Genomic DNA, 10,967 nt, shown 5'->3' with positions numbered 1-10,967 from the left:
TTGTGATATTTTTATAAGTCAATTCTCAACCAGGTCTTTAATTTGAGCATGCATTGCTGGACATGGATTGCATGGGCCATTTGAGTTCATTTCAGAATAATTCTGATCATTGTTCATAGTTTAAACTCATTTTTTTTTAAATAATTAATTAATTTTTAAAAATTTTTTTATTTTTTTGAGAACTCAAATTCGATTTTTAATGTAATTTTTACAATCATCATCATCCATCGTGGCTTTTGCTCTTGAGCACATTGCCGGTCAAGTGTCTATATGAATCACAATCCTCTGCGGTGCGCATGAAATCTGTGTTGCTTTTAAAATCACATTTGGCCATTTATAGGTTATTTAAATAAGTCAGTCTTTGTCTTCCTCTAGCAAACTTTCCTTCAATCATCCCAGATGTTACCAACTTTTCTATTCCGTCTATTCTCCACACATGTCCCAGAAACCATAACTGCCTCTTTCTGATGTTATCGATCAATATTCTTCCCTTTCTCACCTTCTCCAACACTTCCTCGTTCGTACACCTGTCTGTCTATGATAGCCTCAACATTCTTCTATACACCCACATCTCAAATGCCTCCAACCTCCTCGTACATTCTTTATCAAGTGTCCACGTTTCACAACCATATAAAAGGGTACTATTAACATATGTTTCTACTACTTTCATTCTGGTCTTCAACTTTAGGTTGTTGTTTGACACAACTGGTCGCATTTTATGGAACATGTTTTTCGCTATTGCTATTCTTTGTTTTATATCCTCTATGTCATGTGCGTCATGAGTAATGATAGTGCCTAAATAATTAAATTTCTTTACTTGTTTGATAGTCTCTCCTTTGCTTGACAAGTGGAAGATCGTGTTGTTGTTATTCTTTGAGACCACCATGCATTCGGTTTTCTTATCATTTAGTTTCAGGCCCATCTCTTCACTTTTGCACACCAGTATATCTAAAATTTTCTGCATGTGTTTTGGAGAGTATGCCATCAGAGTACCATCGTCTGCATATCTTATGCTATTCATATTCTGCCCTCCAACGACGACGCCTTTCATATCTTCAATTTCTTTGAATATTATTTCACTATATATGTTAAAAAGGTATGGTGATAAGATGCAACCTTGTCTTACTCCCTTCTCGATGTTAAAGAAGTCCGATGTTTCATTATCAAGTTTGACACACGCTGTTTGATTCCAGTATAAGTTTTTCACAAGTCGAAGGTCTTTACTGTCTACACCGATCTTTTCTAAGATTTTGAATAGCGTTTTGTGCTATACTGAATCAAAAGCTTTGGAATAATCAATGAAGCATAGATAAAGTGATTTTTGTTTTTCGATTGACTGTTGCATTATTGTTTTCCATGTAAACATTTGCATTTACTGTACCCTTTTCTTTAACAAAACCAAACTGCTCGTCACTTATCTCTGGAGAGATCTTGCTCCTCATTCTTTTCATAAGTATTTTTAATATAATTTTTGTGGCCTGGCTCATTATGCTGATTGTTCTGCATTGGTCACAGTCAATAGTTCCTTGTTTTTTGGGTATGGTAATGAATACCGATTGTCTCAAAACATTAGGCAATTCACCCTTTTCGTATATGACATTAAAGACTTTTGTCAGAATGTCTATTCCCAGATCATCGAGGGCATCAATCAATTCTATTGAGAAACTACCATTAAAGCAGGATGTTCTGTGAAGTAGATTTTTTTGTCTATTGGAGATGGAATAGCTGTGAAACTGGTATGAGTTTCGTGTTCACTGTTGCATGCTAGTAATGAAGTGACAATGAGGAGTTATTGATCAAATGTCAATGAGGAATTATTTGGCCTACACTTTTTTTTTTTAAATATCACCTAGTAGGGTGTTGAAGAAAACATTGCTTTATTTTGATTCACCTGTCTCATGCACAGAATCCTTTCCAGGAGAACTTTTTTAAATTGCATACATGTAGGTTGAGAAAATGTTTTATCTCTATGTTGGTGTATGAATATAAAGGCGTACTCTTTTGTTATTGCATATTTTTTTTGATAATGACACTCAACATTCTATGCCAAAAATCAAGCAGATGTGATTTTTTATTAAGTTATGAAGTCTGTAATTCTTTCTTTTTTTTCTTTTAAAAAAAAAATTAATTTTTAAAAATTGTTTGAATAAATTATTGACCGTTTGTTACTTAAAATAAAATTCTCTTTATACATCCCATAGGGGTAATTTGTCTCTAGGATCTATTCCAGGGAAGACTGGAATAACCCAGGCATCAGCCGCAGTGCAGTGCCGCAAATTGAGCTAGGGTGAGGTGACTTGCTCAAGGCTACACAATGCAGCGGTGGGTGATCAACTCAGTACCTTTCGGGTGCGAAGCAAAGACCGTACCGCTGAACCACGCTTCCCCCTTAATAATTTTAACCAATCTGTCAATATAGAACATATCTAATGTCAGTGTATAAACAAAATTCTTGAAATATTCATTAAGTTAAAAGGGGGTGGGATGCTTGAGTGGCTAAGGCATTGCACTTATATCCAGTGGTCCTACGTTCAAGACGCCCGACTTTTGGCATCTTATTTTTTTCCTTGAGTAAGAAATTAAGCCCCTCTTGCTTACTTTGCAATGGTGCGCTGGGCTGTGGCTGATGCCTGTATTATTTCAGTCTTTAAAAGTGTTCAGTTTTCATTTCAACCTGACTAAATTTTGGCTTATTTATTATCGTTCATCACAGTCTTCCGATAGGAAAAATTTCCTTGATAAGATATTTTTTTTAATCTTCCAATTCATATTCATGCAAAATATTTACAGTCCATTTTATGAAGTATCATACACTGAAAAGAATAGGAAAATCAAAAATATTGTAAAATTAAATGTGATGCGAAAGTCACAAATGTATTATTTTTTTTAAAAATAGAAATACTTTGTGTGACCAAATTAATTTTCATATCAAACCTCGAGTGATATAATAATACAGCATACAATATCATCATCTATTATTATATGAAATTATTTTTTCAAAATATTTATTTGTTTTGTTCGTGGTAAAACCCTATTATACCACACACTGCAATATTAGGAATCTTGCTTATGATTTAGTTGCCGTTTAATTGTATTTACTCAGAACCTGGGGATAAAGGTAGGTTGCTGCTTGGCTCTTTTTTGGTCTCAATTTTTATTTAGCGCCCTAGATCCAATAATGATTTGGTCTCTGAATTCTTAAATTTTAAAAACTGTTTTCCAATGTGTTAATATGACCACATAATAAATAATGTTGTTTTCATTGTTAAACTTCGGGAACACAACCTAACCTTTTCCTAAGTCAAGAGTAGTTCAATTCTTGTTAAACCCAGTCATTTATTTCATTACCAACACTGTATGTATATATATATATATATATATATATATATATATATATATATATATATATATATATATATATATATATATATATATATATATATATATATACTGAAGAAAATGCTGTGATTCCAGCAGGCGGGTACAATGGGGTTTAATTATGTAAACAATGGGGTTTAACTATGTGTAAATATATTCTGCCCAATGCTGTTTGTTATTTTGTTATATTTCTACAACTGTGCTTTGCGACACTACTCAATTTTTTAAATTGTGTTTCTGCCATTGTTTTATATCAAAATATAAATATATAGATATTATATGATTATGAAAATGGATGATATCTTTCTATCTCCCATGATGGACAGGGTCAAATCTTGTTGTCTCCCTCCCTTCCTTAATTTGTTTCAATTTTCAATGTACATTTTCATTTATTTCCTCATTCCACAAACCTCATAAAGAGCAAGCAAAACAATTATTTATAACCTGTTTTTTTTTACGTGTTTGTGTATATATGCTTTGATTATTATTATTATTATTATTATTATTATTATTTGGGTCCCAATAGCTCAGTCGGTAGAGCACTTGCTTCACACGCAATGGGACCGAGATCGATCTCAGGTGTAGTCAAAAGACTTTTTCTGACCCCCCTGTCCACCCAGCAGTGATTGGGTAGCTGAGTCTGTAAGATCTGATGGAAAGTACTTTGCGATATACTATCTAAAGGGTAGCAAGCAATTGCTATTGTCTGTTTCACACTATGCAAACACGGATAAACTCCGGCACCATGGGCCTAATGGCTCTGAAGGATTATTATTATTATTATTATTATTATTATTATTATTATTTATTATTATTATTATTATTATTATTATTATTATTATTATTATTATTATTATTATTTTATTTTATTATTTTTTTTAAAAATTATTATTATTATTATTATTATTATTATTATTATTATTATTATTATTATTATTAAGAAGAAGAAGAAGAAGAAGAAGAAGAAGAATATTGATGTTGGCACTGAGAATAATTTAATTTCATTTCTTTTAAAGAAACCACATTTATTATTATCCTATCATGGTTGGACTACATATTTCTTTTGTATCAATCGTTTGATAAATTCCTTTTTTTTCTGTTTATTTTTTATATATTTAAAAAAAAATGTTATCCTATCAATTTAGAACATGAATGAAGGAACGAATCCTGGGTGGGGTCTTCTGACATCACATGGTGGCAGGGGGTCACTTGTTGTGTCTTCTGTCACCCATACCTATTTTCCCTTTCCAAGTAGCTCTCTGTCTTTGTTCTGGCTTGTTTTGTTTTTTTCCTGGTCTTGGCGGGGATCCCTTAGCTGGGAAGGAGATAGTCAAATGTATAGTACCTTTTTCTGAGAGGTGATATTTTTTTTCAAATTATAAACCATCTTTCTGTTACTGTTATATTCTAATATAATTATTAGATTTAACACTGTATATCGTCTATCGTACTCTGCGAACATTTTGAGTGTTACCGTCATAGCGGGATCCTTTGATGGGGCCTCTTTTAGACTTTTAGGTAATGTCAAAAGAGTCACACAGGTGGATTGCTCGTGGAGTCTTCTGTTCTCTATTTGAATTTGTCTTCTGTTCCTTTTGGTGCTATTAACTTCAGATCCACAACTTTCCTATCATCTTCCTTTTTACTGGCGCAGAATTGACGTAATTATGTGGCGAGTGCCGTAAAACCCCTAAAAACAAGCAAACAAACATTCAAGGAACAAATATTGTTGTTATGCTATTATTGTTTATACTCTTTCGATATGGTGCTAGGTTTCATCATTTGAAATTCATATTCATACAACAATTTTTAGACTAAAATTGATACTTTGTCCACTGGGGGGGGGTCCTTTGACCTCCCATGGTGGACAAGAGGTCACACTGTGTCTTCTATCCCCTATATCTGTTTTCGTCAGGACCTTGCTTTGGGTTCTTGAGCTGAAGGAGACGCTCAATGGGATGGATATTTGTTTGATTGTTTTAAACTTTCTTATCGGTTTATTGATTGTTGGTTTTTATTATTTTTTGTTTTGTTTTGCCTGGCACTGTTTCATACACACTTTTTCAGATATTTTTCAGTGACTTAGAATCACTAAATTTCTAAAACAAATCATATTGTGAATTTTATCTCAATTTCCTTCTTCCTCTTTCATGTAAATGTTGCAGCTCGAAGAAATAGATAATAATGTGAAATTGAATGTAAGCTTCAATTTAATTACAAAAACATATCAAATGAACGTTTCGGGTTTCCCCTTTATCAACAAAACAGGATGAATGAAACACCACTTAGTGGTGTTTCATTCATCCTGTTTTGTTGATAAAAGGGAAACCCGAAACGTTCATTTGATGTTTTTGTAATTAAATTGAAGCTTACATTCAATTTCACATTATTATCTATTTCTTCCTTTTTCAATACAGCATTATTCCAGATTGACACGGATAGTTCACATTTTATCATCTTTCCATTTTCTCTGGTTTTCAAATGATTTAAAAGTGACAAAAACTATCATTCCAACATTTTCTGGAGAGAAAAAAAGTACGACAAATATAAAATAGATTCTAGCAAGTTCCTCTTGTGTTTGTTTTTTATTTAATGAATTATTTGTTTTATACCCTTGGACTCAAGTGCACATATTTTGCAGGTCTGATAACTGAACGCAGTTGTTTTTTATTTTAACATTGTTACAATGGTATACGTTAGTTTGAGAGTATTTCCATTACAACAATGAACCCTACACCATTTGGGTTATCCAACCTAAAGATTAGTATGCATCACCTTGGACCTTTTGAATTATATCGTTTCAAACTATTCAATCTTTTTTACGGGTTATCTTGAAAACCAAAGTCGATTTTTATTTCATAAATGCTGCTGATGCAAACTCATCTTTATATCTAACATCTTATACATTATTCCAAGATTATTTGCAAGTTTTATTTATTCCTTTATTTATTTATGTTTTTAATGTGTATGTTTTTCTCCCATCTGCTTCAAGCACACCTTGTTCCCTTCTTGTGACACGATTAATATTGAGAATGAAGTTACTGATGATAGGTTCTTAATGTTTTCAATAAATACAGTGTAAAACGTGTTCAAATTAAAATTGACATTATCTTTTGTTGATGTTTAATATAGTTTTAAAATGCAATGGAAAATTTTATCCAATTTAAACTTTTAAAAATTTTCTTATTCCATTTTTTTTTCAATTTTTACTTTTGCATCTAGTCTATCTACTTAGATTTTGCTTCATGATTTTTTTCTTTACTTTATTTTTAAGGCGTACAATGCAATTGTGTAGAAGTGCATTCTTCGTGCAAGAACCACAAATGTCCATTTATTTTTATATCTTTAGCAAAATGTCTTTGAGGCAATTTGTTTTGAAATCAAATTGTAGGAAGGTCGGTACTTGTATATATATATATAAATTTAGATTCACTTTTTTAATTCATGTTTTTATAACTACAAGACTGATATCACAACATAAGAGTCATATACTTTTTTATTATTGATGCAGTGGAGAATATGAATATTATTTTGTTTTGGTTTTTACAGTTTATCTCCACTATAACTTTGGGATCATCTCAATATATTGGTACATAAGACCAGTAGCAAGCAGATGTGTTGGGTTGGGGTATTTTTTCTTTTCCTTTTTTGTTTTTACTTATTTGATAAAAGAAATTGTTGTCATGTTAATGTTTTATAATTTTGAATTAGGATATAGATATACATTCTGGGCGGGGTCCTTTGATCTTCCATGGTGGGCAGGAGGTCACTCTCTGTGTGTCCTGATCCCTTATAAATGTTTTTCGAGTTGCTTTCTGTCATTGTCTTGAAATGGGATTTCTTGGTTTTGTCCTAACCATGGTCGGAGTCCTTGACTGGGAGATAAACAGTCAAATGAATATTTATAATTTTGAGAGGTGAGATTTTTTTCCTTGTAAATCACCTCTTTGTTTTGTATTTTTAGTTGTGTATTCTGTAAACATGTGAGTGTATTCCTCTTAGTGGGATCATGTGCTGGTGCCTGGATGAGACTTTAAGGTGATCTCAAACTAAGTACATTGATAGTTTGCTCTTGGAATCCACATCTGTTCCCTATTTGAACCAATGCCTCTTTGTCTTTTTTTTCTAGGGTGCTCTAATTGTAAATGTAGAATATTTTGACTATTCTATTTTCTTATATTTACTGTCGCTGATATGACCTAAATGTGCCGCAAAACCCTTAAAAACAAACATAGATATAAAGTATATACACGCTCTGCTATGAATTTGAAATTTATACAAGTTATAGGGGCAAGTTTTAACATTTTATCTTGATTTTTGTCAGTTGCCAAACTACAGTTGAAATGTATAGCTGAAAGACAAATAATTGGCTTAAACCCTTTACAAGCCAGGTTCTGTTTACTTTAATTTTGACTTCATATCATTGTCTTAACGCCTTTACCAAGAGAACAGTAACAGCGATGCAACTTGATCTTCCTTGTTGTTGCTGATCTCTTGGTGGAGACAAGTATTATAATTGGGTTTATAGCTAGGTGTACATATTTGGAGGTCTGACCGCTGAACACAATTATGGGCTTAATTTAACATTGTTTTAATTTTTTAATGGAGGGTTTTATGCGTTGGTTTTAGAGTACTTCATTACAACAATGAGACTTTTAACAATTTGGGTTATCAGACCTGCCAATAAAGACACGTCGGTTTACAGTAATAACTAGGTAATGGGAGATTGTTATGATTAAAATTTAATGGAGAGATAAGCCGTCTCGCTGGCCATTCTAATGGAATGCATCACGAAAAAGGTTGATATTATGTTGTTGTTATACTCGTCCATATTTCCCTTGAATAAACAGGGTACCTATTATTACATATTATATTATATTCCTTTGTAATTTGATTGATCTTCTTGTTTATTTACTTTAAACATAAGTGTTCAGGGGATTTATGTATGAAAAAGTGGACAGTTTGTGGAAATTACAGTCTGGCCATCTGCAGTATCTTTCTATCCTTTCTTGCTATCAGACGAATTATTTTTGCCAAGGGCTTGACTGACGTCATTTCCCGTGAGAGAATAGTAGTGAGGGGCAAGAAGGGATAGAAAGGATATTTTTTTCCTTTTCAAATACGCTCTCTTGGTGATTGGATATTAGTATCAATAACCCCGTGAGTGCTTTTTTTTTTTTAACAGAGTCCTGTCCAAGTGTCTACTTGAAAATAGAGGCTCTAGGCTGGGCACTGGGGAGGGTGGGGGGGGGGGGGAGTATTCTGACCTCCCATGGTGAGTAAATCCCACTTGCTGTGTCATATTCATATGTCCTCCATATCTGTTTTCCCACCTGGGTGGGGATCCTGACCTCCCATAGCGGGCAGGGAGGTACATAATGTGTCTTCTATCCCCTTATATCTGTTTTCCAACATGCTTTCTGTCTTTGTCTTGGAATGAGATTGCTTGGTCTTTTTCCTGGCCCTGGTCGGAGTCCTGGCTGGGAGGGAAACAGTCAAATGCATAGTTATTGTTTTGGGAGATATTTTTTTTTCCATGTAAATCATCTCTCTGTTATGTATTATTATATTTGTTATTTTTATTGTATAATGTAAGCATTTGAGTGTGTTCCTCCTTGTTGGATTTTGTACTTGTGTCCGGATGAGACTTATAGGTGATCTCAAACTAAGTACATTGGTGGTGTTCTCTTGGAATCTACATCTGATCCCAATTTGTTCCCAGTTCTCCTATGTCTTACTTTCTCTTGGGTGCTGTAATTGTTATTCTAGAACTTTTTACTATCCCATTTTCTTCCTTTTTACTGGCGCTGATATGACCTTAATGTGTTGCAAGCGCCGTAAAACCCTTAAAAACAAAACAAAACTGTTTTCCCGCTCCATGTTGAGCTCTGTCTTTGTTCTGTATTGAGATTTTAAAAATAAAAATTCATGGTCTGGCGGGGATCCTTAACTGAAAAGGAGACAACCAAATGTATATATATATGTATTGGTTATAATAATATAATATCATTTTTTTTAAAAATTAGATGCAGTGTTCTTTCCTTGCAAATTGTCTCTCTATTACCTATGTATTATTACACATAGTTATTAAAAATGGATATAGTGTACATTGTCAACATTTGGGTGTCTCCTTCACAGCGGGATCCTTGGCTTGTGCCTGGATGAGACTTTTAATGTCAAAATAGGCACATTGATAGATGGCTCGTGCATCTTCTGTTCCATATTTTGAACTAGTCTTTTTTTGTCTTGCATTTTAACTTCAGATCTACAAGTCTTTTCCCCTGGGTAGGGTTCATGACCCCCCAGAGTGGACAGGGAGTCACTTACTGTGTCTTCTATCCCCCTATATCTGTTTCCCAATGTGCGTTCTCTCTTTGTCTTGGAATGAGATTACTTGGTTTTGTCCTGGCCCTGGTCGGATACCCTAGCTGGGAGGGAAACAGTCAAATGTATAGTTAGAGTTTTGGGAGATGATATTTTTTGTAATGTAAATCATCTCTCTGTTATGCACTGTTTTATGTTTTGTTTACATATTATATATGATTTGTAGACATTTGAGTGTGTTCCTCTTAGTGGGGACCTGTGCTTGTGTCTGGATGAGACTTTTAGGTGATCTCAAACTAAGTACTTTGATAGTGTGCTCTTGGAATCTACATCTGTTCCCTATTTGAACAAATTGCCCTTTGTCTTACCTTTTCTTGGGTGTTTTAAGTGTAATCCTAAAACTTTTTACTATCCCATTTTCTTCCTGTTTACTGACGCTGATATGACCTTAATGTGTTGCAAGCGCCGTAAAACCCTTAAAAACAAACAAAACATGTCTTTTCCCCAATCATCTTTCCCCCATAGTGGCCAGGGTGGCACTTACTGTGTCCTCTATCCCCTTATATCTGTTTTCCAATTTGTGTTTTATCTTTATATTGGAATGAGATAACTTAGTTTTATCCTGACCCTGACGGAGTCTTTGGCTGGGAGGGAATCAATTGAATGTATAGTCATAGTTTTGGGAGTTGATATTTTTTTTCCTTGTTATATTTTTCCCCCTTTCTAACATGTGATATGTAAACATTTTTGAGTGTGTTCCTCTTAGTGAGATCTTGTACTGGTATCTGGGTGAGACTTTTTAGGTGATCTCAAACTAAGAACATTGATAATGTACTCTTGGAATCTTCATCTGTTCCCCATTTGAACCATTCTCATTTGTCTTATTTTTTCCTCAAGTCCTATTAATTGTAATTCTAAAATGTTTTTACTATCCAATTTCTTCCTTTTTACTGGCGCTGATATGACCTGATAAATGTGTTGCAAGCACCGTAAAACCCTTAAAAACAAACACACAAACCCTATCATCTTTTTTTTTACAGGGCTGAATTGACCTTACAAAAATATCGCAAGCGCCGTAAAACCCCTAAGACAAAAAAAAACAAACATCGGCTAGGCACAAGGTGGATTGCTGCTTGGATCTGCTCTTGTGATATTAAGGTTTTACTTTTCTTTGGTCTTAAATCAATTGTAACTATGTCAACTATTGTCCTCTTGTATTGTACAATATTTTCGTTGATTCCATAGGCGCCGACTGTTAAACATGT

The sequence above is a fragment of the Berghia stephanieae genome, chromosome 3, assembly GCF_034508935.2.
Source record: "Berghia stephanieae isolate SIO BIC M18660-M18661 chromosome 3, UCSD_Bste_1.3, whole genome shotgun sequence".
In the NCBI taxonomy this organism is placed as follows: Eukaryota; Metazoa; Mollusca; class Gastropoda; order Nudibranchia; family Aeolidiidae; genus Berghia; species Berghia stephanieae.
The sequence above is the reverse complement of the archived record's forward strand: the minus strand, read 5'-3'. Positions refer to the sequence as shown.